Source organism: Ambystoma mexicanum, chromosome 13 (assembly GCF_040938575.1).
Source record: "Ambystoma mexicanum isolate Mex_15411 chromosome 13, UKY_AmexF1_1, whole genome shotgun sequence".
In the NCBI taxonomy this organism is placed as follows: Eukaryota; Metazoa; Chordata; class Amphibia; order Caudata; family Ambystomatidae; genus Ambystoma; species Ambystoma mexicanum.
In genome coordinates, this window is record NC_090938.1 from 418,951,439 (window position 1) to 418,969,881 (window position 18,443).

The following is an 18,443-nucleotide window of genomic DNA, read 5'->3' on the forward strand; positions in this document are numbered from 1 at the left end:
GAAATTAGAAATTGGAATGGAGAACCTGTGTCTCTGGTGTATTTATATGAGTATTGTCTCCTTTGTTTGGGGTGTTTAACTTTCTTCTAATTTTCATACACAGGCGAACTGTTCAATTGCGATTGACTGGCACCCACGTTCAGTGATATTGAATTGACTATGTTGCTTTTGCTGACACATCTTGTATTGAACCTACTTGTGTGCATATATATGATGTCATAAGTGTTGTCATGAATGATGTCTTATGTCATGCCATCAGTGATGTCATCTCTGATGTCATCATTGTACTCTTGAGCCAACCAGCAACATTTGTCAAATTTCAGGGATTTCATTGCATCAAACCATCACTTAATGTCACTTCAACTAAAGTGTTATTATTGAATTTAAAGGATTTTGTTATCCTGTATCTCTCACCACCTTTTCCACTGCTACTACTACTGCTACTGCTACCACTAGTACTACTCCAACCACTACTATTGTGTTGTTCATTATAGGGCGGTGGTCGCCGCCCTATAGTTAAGATGAGTCAGAGACACATAGGAATCCCGCAAAATTCTATTTTCAATAACGTTTGATTTTGAGGAACAGATTTGCGTCAGCCCAGCTTTGAAGCTAAGCAGGGTCAGTCCTGGTTACTGCATGGATGGGCAACCAAGTGGGCATTCAAATTATTTTCTTTTTTTAAACCCTGCTACTGTCAGTCCTTGAAGGCTTTCACTCGGACAATGTTTTGCCTTTTGCTGAATTGCATTCTGGTATTTGTAGTCTCCAAGTCAATACAGAATAGGTATTTTTACAGCAACAGTGGGTTTCCTATCCCTGCACTAACTGGGATAAAGCCTGCTTAGATTCAAAGTGAAGAAGCGGTCAGCCCACTAAGGCCATGCTGCCTAATATATGCCCCCACCCTCTTAGAAGAACACTTAGAGAAACAGGGCCTAAGGGGGCTGGATCCTACCTCACTTTGAAACTAAGCAGGGTTGGTCCCGGTTAATGCATGGATGGCAGACAGTCCACAGTCCTGAATGCAGTGTGTTTTCTTAGTTTTAAATATGTCATAACACACAGCATCCACATTTTTATAAAACAGAAAAAATGAAATAAAAAACAAACACATTTATGCTGAACACTTATATCAGAGAAACCTGGTCTTAAGGAGTTTGAGACACAGCACTTGACCATTATGCTACAATTATGTTATTGTTTTGATTTTCATACCTAGCCTTATATCATTGAACATATTAAATTATAGGTTAATTATGAAATGTATGTCCCATAAATCACAAAGCCATTGTGGCTTAGTGATTACATGCTGGGCCTCAAACTCTGGCAGACCAGGGTTCAAGGCTGTGTGTTTAAAAATAATATGTAATTAAAAGAAAAGCAATGCAAGTGGGAGGTGGTGACGTTTGATGCAATGCAGTCCTGTGATCTTATTTAGCATGAGGGCATTTAGACGTGGTTGTAATGTCAGCTACATCCAAACATCCCTTGTGCAAAAATAACGGCTCAGGAATGGCTTTCACTCCGAAAAGGGTGCACCAAAATGGGCGCTGAAAATGGGCAAAAATGATGGTGCCAAAAAGGGGTAAACCTTTTGGATAATGCTGCTTAACCAAAGTGTGTGCTCCAAGGCAAATAATGCAATCCCACTCCGCATTGCTTAAAAGCATTGTGAGTTCTCAAGGTTTTAAATATCTCATAACACACAATTCTTTAAACCGTGCTGCTGCCAGACCTTGAAAGTTTTACACTAAGAGACAATTTATTTGCCTTTTATTGAATTGCATTCTGGTATTGCTAGTCTCACAATCAACATGAGGGGAATAATGCCACAATTGTACACTTTGCCTAACACAGTTCTGTAAGGATTTATATATATTAGTGACACTATGGTATGTGTATTTTTGAAGTTAGCTTTATAAAGAAGAGTATTGTTGAAAGACAGACATGGGCGTGGGGAGGGGAAATGATAAGAGGGCAAATAAGTCATGAGTATTTGCCCACGATGTGGCAAGAGAGTTTGCAATCCTGGACAGTGGTGCAGTTATGTTCCCCTGATTGTGGTTGCTTTTTTCGCCCAGTAAAGGACACATGTGGGTGGCCAGCATAACTTTTTTTAGAGGGTGGATGCAACCCCTTGTTTTTTTTTTTTTTACATTGGTAAGCTTGCTCAAGTATTTGGATACTATGATTTTACTCAGGTTGTCATGTTCCCAGTGCAGATGCTTGCCCACAAGGCAACAAGCACTTGTTTCATATTAGGATTTAGTTTTTCATGGAATATTTCACTACACATTGCTGGCTTTAAAAGGTGAGCACATTTTATACTTTGCCAGCGTATTTCCTCTCTCAGGTTATTTTCATGGTGTTCATTACGTTTTTTAAACGTCCAATGCAATTTTGTCTTGCACACTTTCTTCTAAGGAGAAGGTCAATTGAACTACATTTGTATATTTTACTTTAAAATATGTGGCCACTTACTGTGCATATATTCATGGGTGCCAGCTTTTGATTTTCGCTATTTGAGTAAAAGTACCTGGGCATATGTTATTCTTGCAGCATATAATTGTTTACCCTTTTCTGTGCTGCTTAAATGCGGGTAGTTGGGGTTGTGCAATGTATCACAGCAGTCACGAAGATACCGGCCATAAAACAAGGGGCTTGTAACACGCTTCTTAACCAAAGTGTGTGATCCTCAGCAAATAATTTTATCGCACAGGGCATTACGTAAATAAATTGGGAGTTCTGGAAGCCTGCAATGTTTTATACATAATTTAAAAAATATATATTTGCACAGCTACAGTGACATCAAGGGGGTAAAGTCACTGGCGACCCAGGATTCCCATCCATGTACTAACAAGGACTGACCCTGCTTAGCTTCAAATGGAGGGAAAAAAAGGCCAGCCATCTCAAGCAATGGTGCCTAAAAATAAGGCAAATTTACAAGACCATTTAGTGCAACATGGCCTGATGGGGGCTGTCCCCTTCCTCACTTTGAAGCTAAGCAGCACTGTGCGTATATTCATAGGTGCCAGCTTTTGATTTTCGTATGGGTGCAGAAAGTACCTGGACATTTCTTTGCAGTCGGTCATTTTTTGCCCATTTCCGTGCTGCTTAAATGTGTTTGGTTGGGGTTGTGCCATGTATCACAACAGTCACCAAGAGACCTGCCATAAAACAAGGGTCTTGGAGCACGGTACAGGATATTTTGGCGTGGCCAGTTAGGTGCATGCCGTTATGATGTGACCATTTTGCCGCAGGTTCTCTTTTGGCGTATCCAGTTAGACAGAGCCAGTTGGGGCAGGGACCTCTCGGTGCAAGGATGTTTTGGCATGAAAAGTTGCAATGGGTATGGCATGAACGTGCAGGCACTTTGCATTTTGTACCTCTTGGCGCAAGGATGTTTAGGCATGAGAGGTCGCAATTGGCATGAACTTGCAAGCACTTTGCATTTTGTAATATGGATCAAACGTGAACAAGATATATTAACTGCAACATTATGTAACAGGTGGGGACATGTATTACACGTTGTTGCAGAAATGAACACATATTAAACATTATTTGTATTTGTATTTTATTGAATTTATATAGCCCTTTAATCCAAAGTGCTGGCATGCATTATAAACTGCATGAACACTTACGCTCACATCAAACACACACACATTGCATTCACACCCTCTGAGATGACATGCACACCCTCACACCACACATTCCCCCTTAGACGGCACATATATTCACAAAGAGGACTACACCATCTCTGGGCAACATTATAAAAGAGAAAAAATGAAATAAAAAAAATCACTTAAGGAGTTTGAGACGCAGCACTTATCCATTATGCTGCAATGATGTATTGTTTGGATTTTTACAAGTTTCGAACCTAGCCTTTTATCATTGAACATAATAGATTATAGGCTAAGTGTGAAATGTATGCCCCATGAAGCACACAGCCATTGTGGCCAAGTGGTTAAATACTAGGTCTTGAACTCTAGCAGACCAAGGTTTGACACTGCATGTTTTTTTTTAAATTTAACTATTCTATTTGCATTAAAATAATATCATGTGTCCAATCTGTCTGCCTGTTTGCTGAAATGAAGTGTTAAAAAAAAGCAACGCAAGTGGGAAGTGGCGAGGTTTGTTGCAGTGCAGACCTGTGATCTTATTTAGCATAAAGGCATTTCGACGTGGGGTGCCAGAATGGCTTTCGCACCGAAAAGGGCACACTGAATTGGGCGCTGTGGTGGAATGGCCGTGCCAAATCGCCACATGCCAAAATGATGGCACCAAAAAGGGGTGTACCACTTGGAGAACATTGCTAACTGACGTGTGTGCTCTATGGCAAATCATTTTATCTCACTGTGCATTGCCTAAAATCATTATGAGTTCTCCAAGCCTGCAATCTGAAGACCATGCAAGTGGTCTGGAAATCTATGAAATAACAAAACCCTTGAAATTCAAGGAAAAAACTTTAGTTGCAGGGATGGTAAGGTGAGCAATACTTTGTAACACAACCTTTGAAATTCAAGTAAAAACCTTTAGTTGCAGGGAAGTTACGGTGAGAAATGAATGCAACAAAACCCTGAAAATTCAGCTAAAGCCACCTCAACTTCATGCCCCTTGTTGTGCAGACTATGACCACAATGATGACATCACAGATCAGATTTCGAAATATCCAGACTTCCTTATGTAACCTTTAATGCTGGACACAAACACAAACTGTGGTACCCTTTGCAGACTTATTTATCATCTAAATGCGCTACCCTTTCCAGACTTCCTCATGATATGATAAATCATGTATAACGCACCAGCACTCAAGTCTTTATAGGCACGAATCATCTTCAAACATCTTAAATGCTGGAATAAATGTACTACCCTTCCAGTCTTCCATATCAACTTAACGCTGGAACGATTAAATTATTCTCATTTAGAATAATTATTGGGTTAGCCATTCCCAATAACTCAACAACTCAACATCGCATCTGCATTTATTTGTATTTGTATTTGTATTTTATTTATTTGTATAGCGCACCAGGCCCAGGGGCAACCGGGCACATCACTTAGTTACAACATAGGAAAAATAGACAGAACTATAATTACAAAGTTTACAAGTATAATACAGAATTTACAGGTATGATAATAGCAATGAGAGGACAATCAGATTATATATATATGTACAAATTAAGCAGAGAACTTAGAGCTAAATGTCCTGGGCGGCCAGCCAGGTTTTCATAAGGTGTTTGAATCTTGGGAATGAGGGTTCTGCTCTAAGCTCATTAGGAAGCGTGTTCCAGAGTTTAGCTGCCAAGATAGGGAAGCTAGTTCCACCTGATCTTTGGAGATTGAAACGTGGAACCTCAAGGCAGTTTAAATGAGCCATTCTGCGGGGTCTAATGGAGTTGTGGACTGCAAATCGGTTAGCCAGGTAGCAGGGAGCTTGGTTATGAAGGCATTTGTGGGTAAGAGCCAGGGTTTTCAGGGAGATATGGTGTGGGACTGAGAGCCAGCGAATATTGCGTCTGGTGTCGGATATGTGTTGGCGCCTGGGAATGTTGAGGGCAGCTCTAATAGCATTGTTTTGGACAATTTGCAACTTGTTTAGGTTGCAGCAATTGGTGCCTAGGTACAGTGCATTGCAGTAATCAATCTTGGATAATACAAGAGTTCCAGCCAGGGTGACACAATTGGTTGCAGAGAGGAAAGGGCGACAGGCTGTAATAAGCTTGCAGGTATATGCCGCTGCGGAAGAGACTGAGTTAGTTTGTCTGGTCAGGGATAGGGTCGAGTCAATGTAGATCCCTAGGGTTTTTGTGTCCTTGGCAGTTGGGATAATATTCCCATCGATGATGAAGGACTTGAACGCAGGGTCGAGTTTGGTAAGTTTTTGTGGCGAACCAAGAATAAGGAGCTCAGTCTTTTCATCATTAAGAGAGAGAGTCTGTGTTGAGCCATCCACGCCTGGATGCCCTGGTAGATGACATTGATAGCGAGGGAGTCAGCCGTGAAGTCACCTGAGATAGGGATTAGTATCTGGGTGTCGTCGGCGTAGTTGGTGTAAGTGGCACCCAGATAGTCAAAGATATCGAAGAGAGGTTTGGTGAACACGTTATACAACGTGGGTGAAACACAAGATCCTTGTGGCACACCACAGGAGACAGGTGCAGGTGGGGCGGCTGCTAGTGGAGAGAACACGCGCATAGATCTATTGTCTAAAAAGGAGATAATCCAGGTAGTAGCTTTATCGGAGAAGTGTGCAGCTGATTTAAGGTGGTGGCAGAGGATTTCATGATTGACGAGATCAAAGGCCGCCGAAAGGTCCAAGAGGAGTAAGAGAGGAAGTTTGCCTTTGTCTTTTAGATCTTCAATCTGTGTTTTTAAATCTAAGAGGGCAGTTTCAGTGCCGTGACGTGGCCGGAACCCAGATTGCCTAAGTCCCAAGAGTTTGTTACATTCAAGGTAATCTTGAATTTGTAGATATGCTGCACGGTCGAGGATTTTTAGTAAAAACAGGACCGTGGTGATTGGCCTGTAGTTTGTACTAATGATACGCATACATTTACCCCACTAAACGTACATGTCACATCCATTCACATGCACCAGTTGTCATTAAACATCTAAACACATAATTCATCCTAATATCCAGTTCACATGACATGCTAACAGTTTTTTGCAGCCATCAGTTCTATTATTTATTTTATTTTTATTTTATTTATTCGGTTTTAATTATGTGCCTATTTTCAAGTGATTCAAGGCGCAACAAGACAAGAGGGTGGATAACAGGGATGACAAAACAAAAATAGTCTTACTAGACCTTGTGATATTCGGATTGTTCGTATTATGTATCATAACACTATTACAACATATTATTTATTGTATTTATTTATTTACATTTGTAAAGTGCCTAAGCCCGGGGGCATCAGGGCGCTGCTGCGAAACCTGTTACATGATACATATACTTAACAGAAAGAACAAATACATAAACTTGAGATAAAAGGAATTTAAAAAAAAAATAGTTAGGGGGACTGTAATGTAAATCAGTCAGTGCTTGTTACTTCTGAAATCTGGGGTTTGTCATGACAAAGTCGGGTAAAGAGGAATGTTTTTAGTGTCTTTATGAACGCCCAATGTGAACATTCTGCTTGTAGTGAGGATGGGAGGGCGTTCCATTGAGATGCCGCCATGAAAGTGCAACTGGCCCCTCCTTCTCTGGTACGCTTGTATTTCAGTGGGATAATCCTGAGGGCGTAGGGGGCTCTGACGAGTCTCGTCGGGTTAAGGTTGATGATTTTTTTAACTAAGTTTCCATGTGGTGTGTTTTGAAGGCATTTGTGGGTGATGGTGAGGATTGTAAAGTGAATACTTTCTTGTATCTGGAGCCAATGCACCTCTTAACTTGCTGCAGAGATATGGTCTTTTTTGGAGATGTTGAGTGCCAACCATAATGCATTATTCTGTATTATCTGCATTTTGCATATGTTTTTCTTAGAGGTGACTGCGAACAAGGCATTGCAATAATCGAGTCTAGCTCTGGTTATCGATCTTGCATAGACAGACAGCTAGCCGGCGTAAGGTATTGCCTAGCTGCATTTAGAAGCTTGGCCGTGTAATCGGCTGATGGGGCAATGGCATTTATTTATTTAGTTAGTGAGATCTAATTCTCCATGTTTATTTTCCTGAGACAGGTTTCAGTGCTTAGATTTATGGTGCTTTGGCTGGGAAGCGGTAAAGTAATTACTGGGCGTGTCCTTGCATAATATAGCATAACCATACTGTGCGCTCATTCTTTGGTATAGAGCTGTGAGGAAAGTGGTCGCAACTGTGCTGTGCGCACTTTGACGTTTGTTATGGTGTTATGGCCACTAAGCCACCATGCCTGAGATACAAGCTGGGTTTTCTGAATTATCAGCTTATGTCAAAGCAACATTCTTAGCTTTTGCAACCCAGTCATCTGAAAATTTAGTTACAGGGAAAGACAGGACTAGTACTGAAATTAAGAAAGATGCTCCTGAAAAGATTTTTGATGAAGGAAGTATTGTACAAACATGTATTCTTAGAGAATTCCAAGCTTCATAGCATAAGAATTTGAGGTAATTACTATGTTGCAGTGTAATTTAGAGGCAGAGTTAAAACACAGAGAGCTAGACAAATGTAAAGACCTTGATGCACGGTTCGCTCAGAGAGATCAACAATTTGCTGAAAGTGAGCAAGAATTCATTCATTTAAAAATTGTGTTAGACAAGGTGCGACAGAATAGAGATGTCACAATCTCAGAAATTCAGACACTTAGAAAGGATAGTGGTGAGAAAGCTAAGGAATAACGTGCAATGGAGAGTGAAATATTTAAACTATTGGATGATAATGAAGAAAAAAACAAAACAGTTGACCATAAACAGGCACAATCAATGAGTTGCAAGGAATAATCACTAAAGTCAGAAATGAGAATTCTGCTCTTTTACTATGAGGCACAGCAGCTCCATGTGCAGTGCAAAGAAATGGAACAGCAAATCTCTAATTTCAAATCTCAAGAAAAGCACAAGTGCACTACATTCACTGAAGTGGAATCTATTAGCTCCATGGCTGCCTCCAAACCGGCCTCGTTTACCGGGTTCCTGCAATGGGGACTTACCGGGTAACTCTGACATAGGAGGACCCGGTAAGTCCTCCTTGCAGGAACCATTCCCCATTCCCATTTGAGCCCCCATAGGGCTCAATGGGAATGGAGAGGGAGGTAACAACGGGCACATTATGTGTGTCCTATTGTTACCTCCATTTTCCCCTCGCGGGACCCGGAAAAGACGTCTGGTTTGGCCCCCTTCATTCCGGCAGCGCAAGCCTTATAATGAGGCCCTTAGAGTCTGAATACCCCGCAACTTCTCACACACATGCTCATCCACAAGAGAACAGGAGTGGGGGATGTTAGGAAAGATTTCGTAATTGTAGGTAATTTTCCTTCCATGTGGCAACCCCTAAACTTTTTGCTGTTGTTTTTCACCTTGTTCTTGACTTTGCCAGAGAAGTGCAGCCTTCTGCCGCACTCCTCTGGGCTTTCGCTCCTTTCTTACGGGGAAACTGACATGCCCTTAAGACAGTCAGTACCGGGGAACGCTGTTTCCCGTAGTTTCTTTTATCATGTTGCGGCTTTCGTGCAACATGACACAAGAGGGCACTGTAAGCTAAGTTACAGCTCTCTTGGGTCTCTAGCCTTCTACAGGCCCTAGATACTCGTTTAGGATTGTATCTGATCGGTGCAAGTGATTCAGGGACAGGAATGGTGGCAGCGATCGTTTCTTGTGTTTTGAGCTCCTTTTGGCGTTCTAAGCGCGTTTCTCGCGCTTAACCCAAAATGGTGGCCTGGCTCCCAAAATGGCCAGACCACGAGGCTCCTTTGTCCTGTCCGCTGACCGTCTTGCTCCCTTCACCTTGCCCAGGTCGAGCCGACCCGGGCCTTCCTTATTTGGGCATGTACTTTCCCGCGAAACACGGATGCTTTCGCGGGCTTCTACATGTCTTGTGTGTGCCTCCAGGATGTGGGCTCGGATGTCTGGTCCCAATACACATCCTGGGTGCCAGAGAGTCTAGGGTGGTGTGAATGCCTGGGACCACCGTGGTCCGTGATTGGTCCACGAATGGTGTGAGTGTTGATGAGCGGATCTCCCATTGGGTCCCCTCCGTTTTGGCGCGAAGGGAACCGTGGATAAGAGGGGGCTGGAAACACCACTACCATGTCGATCTCCTGAGTTCTCACGAACGAAGGAATACAGGAGCCAAGTATCCTGCAACCAAGAGGCTGGACCGAGGAATCGCTGGTGACCCGCTGAAGGACTTCTCCTCTGCACTGCTGTCGCCTTGTGAAACCCTTTTCACCTTTAATCGAACCAGAAGGCCTGTACTGGTACTTCGACCCTTGGAATAGCGGGAACAGCTATTCTCGGCATCTTCACCATCTTCTGCCAGTAAGCCTTCGGAAGTGTCTCTGGGCCATCCAGCTGACTGACCAGCTTACACGGGAGTCTTGCTCTGTAACCGCTGCCAGGTTGTGTAGTATTTCGAGTCCTTGTCACTCTCACACGCTTCGTACACTTGGCGTTCCCAGGTCTGAAGTGAGTAGTGTACATTTGGCTCAGATACACACAGCCGCTCCGTTGCCCTGCTGTGGTAACAAACTGTGCGGGTTTCTTCGATTGGGACGTCTTTTTACTCAACACGACGACGAGGCTTTCCCTGCTCTTCTGAAACTGCCAGCTACTGAAACGGATGCGGAGAAGCCTGGGTCTGCTTGCATCGGGGACCGGTGAGTAGCATAGCTAGGATCTGGTCGCCCTCCTGCAGGAGCCCATTGCTTTTCCCCGCTGTGTCAAACAGCACCCTTTTCCGTACTCGCGCTCTGCTTCTGCCCACTGTGGAGGCTGCGCTTGAGTCGCGGAACTTGTTCTTCTTCTTTTGTGCACTAAACTGAACTGCCTGATTTCCCTCGAAGAGCTTCTCCTTTTGCCCGTTGGCACCAGCATGTGCAGGTACTTTTGAGCACAAGGATCCACTCTTCGCAGGGCTTGGACTTCCATCTAGTTAGGTGCCTCTGAAGGCGAACTGGGTCTAAGCATTATTTCGCACTGCCTGTCTTCCTTCCCTTTTAGGTGGACTACCCATTTCGTGCATCTAACGCTTGAGACTGTCGTATTTGTATATATATTGTGTTGATATGGTATGTGTTGGTTTACTATCGTTATATTGTGATTTTCTCGCTACGGTCATTGTTTTAAAGGCCTTGAAATAAATGTGTATATATTTTTAATATAACAACTGTTTGGAGTAGTTTGTAAGTGATCTTGCTTTGTGTGCTCATTGCGGGCTTTCAGTCACCCTCACCCCTCTTGAGACCTAGTCTTGACCGCCGCGATCGCTACCTTGATTGGTCTGGCTCGTCCAGAGGTTACCCTGTTCCATGTAATTAGGTTGGCCTTCTGAACTTCTGCGCCACCAGGACAGAGTTCAGAAATCCGTCTTAACAAATTGGTGTACAGCGGTGGGATACGACTGAAGGTATCCAGTGTTGCGCACGAACTAAGGCATTTCAGGTTATTCCAACCAGGACACGTAGTGAATTGTTGTAGTATAACTTTAAAAAGGCCATAGTCCTATCTAACAGTATGGAAACAAATACCTTGTTAACTTTAAATGCTTCCAAATCAGAAACATTGAAAAAGATGTGTGCGGAGAGAGGTGTTTCCTCTCAAGGCACGAAATTGTAAATGATCCAAAGAATCGTGGCGTGGCAAGAAGCGCAGCTTGATGCTATAACTTCTGAGGACAGTGCGGAAGGAGGTGGGGCTGCTCTCACTGGTAGAACCGACGGTTCTGCCGCTGCACTGATCCATCGCGAACACGAGGACAGGGAGGATGAGATGTCTAATGTTTCCTCTGCCAGTGCTGATGGGGAGGCTATGCTTGAATTCAAGAAGCAAGAGCTGCGATTTAGGCAGCAGGAGCTTGAATTCAGCATAGCCAAACTAAAAATCGAACAGGCAGAAAAACAAAAAGACAGGGATCACCAGTTGGAACTGGCCAAGCTTCAGGTTGCAAATGGGTCCAAGGGTCCTGGACATGGGTCTGGGGCCTCCTCTCATCCACGGTTTCCGAAAGATCTGCTCAGTGTGTATGAGGAAAGGAATGACATTATGGACTGGCTGAATGCGTTTGAGTATGCATGCGAAGTTCAACAAGTTGACAATGCTGATAAGATTGCCTGGTTACTCAGCAGACTGCCCCATTCTGGCTGTAGTGCCATTATGGAAATGTCGAAGGCTGAGCGAGCTGATTTCGCAATGTTAAAGCAAACTCTCATTTTAAAGTTTGGGAAGACTCCGGCCCAATATTTGAAACGTTTCAGAGAGTATAAGAAAAAGGAAGGTGGTACTTGGGTATCTTATGTCACTGAATCCTTGAAAAACTTAACTGGCTGGGTCGAAGGTTATAAGGTTTCTACCTTCGAAGGCATGATAAATCTTGTCATGCTGGAACACATTTTTGCATCTTCTTTCCCGGAGCTTAAGCAGCATTTGGCCGATTCGAAGGAGATAGATCCTAAGAAGCTGGCCATTGCAGCCGACTTATGGGTGTCACATCGAGTGTCCCATAAGGACAAAACTCATCCTGGTAAGCAGGAGGAAGGGAAAAAGTCCAAAGATAAGGAGGATGGAGAATCTGATAAATCTTCTTCTCATAAGGGCCACAAAAAGAAAAATAAGGGTAAGACACAAGAGAACTCACAGGGTAGTGGAGGTCAGCCTCCGAAACAGAACTCTGGTTACAATAAGCCTCCCTATGTAAACAGACCCAATGGATCTTGTTTTGCTTGTGGAGCAACTGACCACGTGAAGGGGGATCCCCGGTGTAAGGTTAGACCTTTGGGGGTCCACTCCGCTAATCTGGCCTTCTCCTCCTACGAGGAAGAAGAGATTACAGGAGCATCCTTCGCCTCAGACTCATTTCCCAGCGGGATAGAGGCTGAGGTAGTTTTAGTGTCCCTGGGTTCCTGGGAGCCTAAAGTCGCAGAGGCTTATGCTAGGATTCCGGATAATACCAAGCACTACTTTAAAGACAGTGTGCTGATCAATGGAGTAGATACTCCAGCTCTTAGGGATAGTGGGTGCAGTCGCACTGTAGTTGATTCTACCTTGGTAGACTCAGAGGAAGTTGCCAGAGCTACTCTGATGCCCACTAAGTTGGCTGACGGCCCACTCCGTATGTTCCCAGTAATACCTGTAAATCTTACTTTAAATGGTACAGCAGTCAGGATTCCAGTGAGCATTCAGAGAAACATCCCGGGAAAGGTCTTGTTAGGTAATGATCTCAGAGCTTTAGGGCTCGTAGGAGACACTGCCGAAAGACCCTACACACGGTCTCAATCACGGGCAGCATTGGCCAAGACCAATACGCCGCCCCAGCCGAAGGGGAAACCCAAGGCGAAAGGAGTCGACAAGTCAAGACGAGGGAAAGAGAATATTCCCCCGAGCTCGCCTACCACTGCGGTGGAGGAAGTTGGTCAATCGCCCGGGCCTGACGAGGAGGTGGCGATGCGTGAAGTATTTGACCCCAACGATCATCCTGAACTAAAAGACTTGTTAGTTGAAGGAGGTCCTGATAGGGACGAATTCAGTAAAGGCCAACGTGAGTGCCCATCTCTGGAAGGCCTAAGGAGACAGGCCTGCTCCCAGCTTGAGGGTGAACCTCCTGGGACGCATAGGATTTATTGGGAAGGTGGACTCCTGTATAGTGAGCCCACAGAGTCTACAGAAGGAGACCATAGGAGGTTGGTGGTTCCCCTTGCTGTTAGGCCCTTCCTCCTGCAGTTGGCGCATGAAGTTCCCCTTGCTGGTCACCTTGGTATGAAGAGGACCAAGCAAAGGTTATCCATGCACTTCTACTGGCCCAAGATGGGGGTGCAAGTAGAAAGTCACTGCAGGAGTTGTGCCTCCTGCCAGTTGTCTGGTAAGGTTGGCGCGACAATCCAAGCTCCGTTGGTACCGCTCCCAGTTGTGGGGGTACCATTTGAAAGGGTAGGGATCGACATCGTTGGTCCCCTTGACCCGCAAACATCCTCTGGCAATAGGTTTATCCTGGTGCTGGTCGACCATGCAACCAGATATCCTGAGGCCATCCCATTGAAAACTGTAACTGCCAAGTCAGTTGCAAAAGCTTTACTTGGCATATTCACTAGGGTTGGCTTCCCAAAAGAAGTTGTGTCGGATCGTGGCAGCAACTTTATGTCGAAGTATATGCAGGCTATGTGGAAAGAATGTGGGGTCACCTACAAGTTCTCTTCTGCATACCACCCCCAGACCAATGGTCTGGTGGAACGTTTCAACAGAACGTTAAAGAGCATGATTGGGGCTCTGGAGGAACCTCAGAGAAGAAAATGGGATCTTCTTTTACCATGCTTACTGTTTGCCTACCGAGAGGTACCACAGGAGGGTGTTGGCTTCAGCCCCTTCGAACTTCTGTTCGGTCATCCCGTACGGGGACCCTTAGCCATCGTCAAAGAGGGATGGGAGATGCCCACTCCCCCTGTTACTACCAACGTAGTTGATTATGTGCTAGGGCTCAGAAAACGGATGGTACTTCTGATGGGCTTGGCTAGTGATAAATTGAAGGCAGGACAAGCGCTTGTGAAACATTGGTACGACCAGAAAGCTTCCCTCATCAACTTTACACCTGGTCAGCAAGTCCTGATTATGAATCCCATAAGGCCTCGAGCTTTACAGGACAAATGGTCAGGCCCTTACACAGTGGTGGAGCCCCTGGGTGAGGTTAACTATTTAGTGGACCTTGGAAGACCTGGACAGGCTCCAAAAGTGTTTCACGTGAATAGGCTGAAGGCTTTCGTCCCAAGAGTCGAAATCGCAGCACTGCTACTGGCTTCAGATGTTGAGGAAGAGGAGTCTGAACCTCTCCCCGACCTGTTCCAAAGCGGTCCTTCAGATAGCTCCTTTGAGGGTGTCCGAGTGGCCCCTCACCTGACTTCTGATCAGCAGGCTGAGGTGAAAAGTTTGCTTAGGCAGTTTTCCCCCCTGTTTTCACAGTCGCCTGGTTTCACACCTTGGTGCAAACATAACATAGACACAGAAGACAGTGTACCTACCAAAAGTAGAGGATACAGGATGTCAGACAAAGTACGGTCTTATATTAAGACCGAGGTCAACAAGATGTTAGACCTTGGGGGGATTGAACCCTCTAGTAGTCCTTGGTCCAGCCCTGTGGTTTTGGTTCCAAAGGCAGGCACTTCTGAATTGAGGTCCTGCGTGGATTACAGGGCTCTGAATGCTGTCACCAAGACAGATGCACACCCCTTGCCTCGAACAGATGAGCTGGTGGATACTTTGGGTGCCTCCAAGTACCTCAGCACGTTTGACCTCACTGCTGGCTATTGGCAAATAGCTTTAGCAGAACATGCCAAGGAGAAGACAGCATTTGCTACTCCAGACGGCCTTTACCAATTCCGGGTAATGCCGTTCGGGTTGAAGAATGCACCTGCCACTTTCCAGAGGCTTGTGAATCATGTGTTGAATGGGTTGGACGAATTCTGTCTTGCATATCTGGACGATATAGCAGTTTTCAGTGCCACGTGGGAAGACCATGTGAAACACCTCGGGATTGTGCTCCAGGCTCTTCAGAAAGCACACCTGACCATAAAGGCTAGTAAATGCCAGATTGGACAAGGCTCAGTGGTTTACCTTGGACATGAAGTAGGTGGAGGGAGGATACAGCCTCTTCCCAGTAAAGTACAAGCAGTACAAGACTGGCCTACCCCCACTACGCAAACCCCAGTGAGAGCCTTCTTAGGACTCACGGGGTATTACCGCAATTTTGTGGCAGACTATGGCACCATAGCTGCCCCTCTGACTGCCCTCACAACTCCGAAGAAACCCAAGAAGGTAACTTGGACCGACGAGTGTGAGAAGGCCTTCAATGGCTTAAAAGACTCTTTGTGCCAGGCCCCTGTCCTCAGGGCCCCTGATTATCAAAGACCTTTTATCGTGCAGACGGACGCCTCAGACACTGGGATAGGAGCTGTACTATCACAAGTAGATGAGAAGGGTAAGGAACACCCTATTGGTTTTATTAGCCGCCAGCTTAAGGACAGAGAGCTCAGATGGTCCACGGTAGAGAAAGAATGTTTCTCTGTTGTGTGGGCCCTAAGGAAGCTGAGGCCCTACCTCTATGGGACCCACTTCACTGTGCAAACTGACCATAAGCCCTTAAAGTGGCTAATGAACATGAAGGGGGAGAATCCAAAGTTGCTTAGGTGGTCCATAAGTCTACAAGGCTTCGACTTCACAATTGAGCATAGGCCAGGTGTCCAACATAGCAATGCTGATGGGTTGTCCAGAATGTTTAACCGACCTGAACAAGAGACTCATCCAGGGGTGGATTAGTTCCCCCTGTCCATAGTCTGGGAGGGGCGATTGTTAGGAAAGATTTCGTAATTGTAGGTAATTTTCCTTCCATGTGGCAACCCCTAAACTTTTTGCTGTTGTTTTTCACCTTGTTCTTGACTTTGCCAGAGAAGTGCAGCCTTCTGCCGCACTGCTCTGGGCTTTCGCTCCTTTCTTACGGGGAAACTGACATGCCCTTAAGACAGTCAGTACCGGGGAACGCTGTTTCCCGTAGTTTCTTTTATCATGTTGCGGCTTTCGTGCAACATGACACAAGAGGGCACTGTAAGCTAAGTTACAGCTCTCTTGGGTCTCTAGCCTTCTACAGGCCCTAGATACTTGTTTAGGATTGTATCTGATTGGTGCAAGTGATTCAGGGACAGGAATGGTGGCAGCGATCGTTTCTTGTGTTTTGAGCTCCTTTTGGCATTCTAAGCGCGTTTCTCGCGCTTAACCCAAAATGATGGCCTGGCTCCCAAAATGGCCAGACCACGAGGCTCCTTTGTCCTGTCCGCTGACCGTCTTGCTCCCTTCACCTTCCCCAGGTCGAGCCGACCCGGTGCCTTCCTTATTTGGGCATGTACTTTCCCGCGAAACACGGATGCTTTCGCGGGCTTCTACATGTCTTGTGTGTGCCTCCAGGATGTGGGCTGGGATGTCTGGTCCCAATACAAATCCTGGGTGCCAGAGAGTCTAGGGTGGTGTGAATGCCTAGGACCACCGTGGTCCGTGATTGGTCCACGAATGGTGTGAGTGTTGATGAGCGGATCTCCCATTGGGTCCCCTCCGTTTTGGCGCGAACGAACCGTGGATAAGAGGGGGCTGGAAACACCACTACCATGTCGATCTCCTGAGTTCTCACGAACGAAGGAATACAGGAGCCAAGTATCCTGCAATCAAGAGGCTGGACCGAGGAATCGCTGGTGACCCGCTGAAGGACTTCTCCTCTGCACTGCTGTCGCCTTGTGAAACCCTTTTCACCTTTGATCGAACCAGAAGGCCTGTACTGGTACTTCGACCCTTGGAATAGCGGGAACAGCTATTCTCGGCATCTTCACCATCTTCTGCCAGTAAGCCTTCGGAAGCGTCTCTGGGCCATCCAGCTAACTGACCAGCTTACACGGGAGTCTTGCTCTGTAACCGCCGCCAGGTTGTGTAGTATTTCGAGTCCTTGTCACTCTCACACGCTTCGTACACTTGGCGTTCCCAGGTCTGAAGTGAGTAGTGTACATTTGGCTCAGATACACACGGCCGCTCCGTTGCCCTGCTGTGGTAACAAACTGTGCGGGTTTCTTCGATTGGGACGTCTTTTTACTCAACACGACGACGAGGCGATCCCTGCTCTTCTGAACCTGCCAGCTACTGAAACGGACACGGAGAACCCTGGGTCTGCTTGCATCGGGGACCGGTGAGTAGCATAGCTAGGATCTGGTCGCCCTCCTACAGGAGCCCATTGCTTTTCCCCGCTGTGTCAAACAGCACCCTTTTCCGTACTCGTGCTCTGCTTCTGCCCACTGTGGAGGCTGCGCTTGAGTCGCGGAACTTGTTCTTCTTCTTTTGTGCACTAAACTGAACTGCCTGATTTCCCTCGAAGAGCTTCTCCTTTTGCCCGTTGGCACCAGCACGTGCAGGTACCTTTGAGCACAAGGCTCCACTCTTTGCAGGGCTCGGACTTCCATCTAGTTAGGTGCCTCTGAAGGCGAACTGGGTCTAAGCATTATTTCGCACTGCCTGTCTTCCTTCCCTTTTAGGTGGACTACCCATTTCGTGCATCTAACGCTTGAGACTGTCGTATTTGTATATATATTGTGTTGATATGGTATGTTTTGGTTTACTATCGTTATATTGTGATTTTCTCGCTACGGTCATTGTTTTAAAGGCCTTGAAATAAATGTGTATATATTTTTAATATAACAACTGTTTGGAGTAGTTTGTAAGTGATCTTGCTTTGTGTGCTCATTGCGGGCTTTCAGTCACCCTCACCCCTCTTGAGACCTAGTCTTGACCGCCGCGATCGCTACCTTGATTGGTCTGGCTCGTCCAGAGGTTACCCTGTTCCAAGTAATTAGGTTGGCCTTCTGAACTTCTGCGCCACCAGGACAGAGTTCAGAAATCCGTCTTAACAGGGGACAAAATTACACATCCCAGAATGCACCATGTAGCACCTTAAAAATTATGAAATCTATCAAAGTTTTGCTCATACCATTCAAAAAAGGAGGGGACAGCTCTATCGACGATCATCTGGAGGTGTTCTATGATATAATAAAAGCACTTCAGATCCATAGGGAACAATATGGGCAGTACCCATGTACAACCCAGGTCCTTGTGGGGAGGCCCAAGCTCTGTGAATGTTTTTATTTATTTTTAATTTTGCTTTAAACCGTCCTGTTGATGGTCAAGGGGCCTGAAGGTCTTTACATTTATTGTTTCGGCCCCATATTGCCCGCAGAAAAATGCTGCCCCCTTGTCTCCCTTCTGTTTTGCTGACTCTACACCACTGTGAGATGTAAGGTC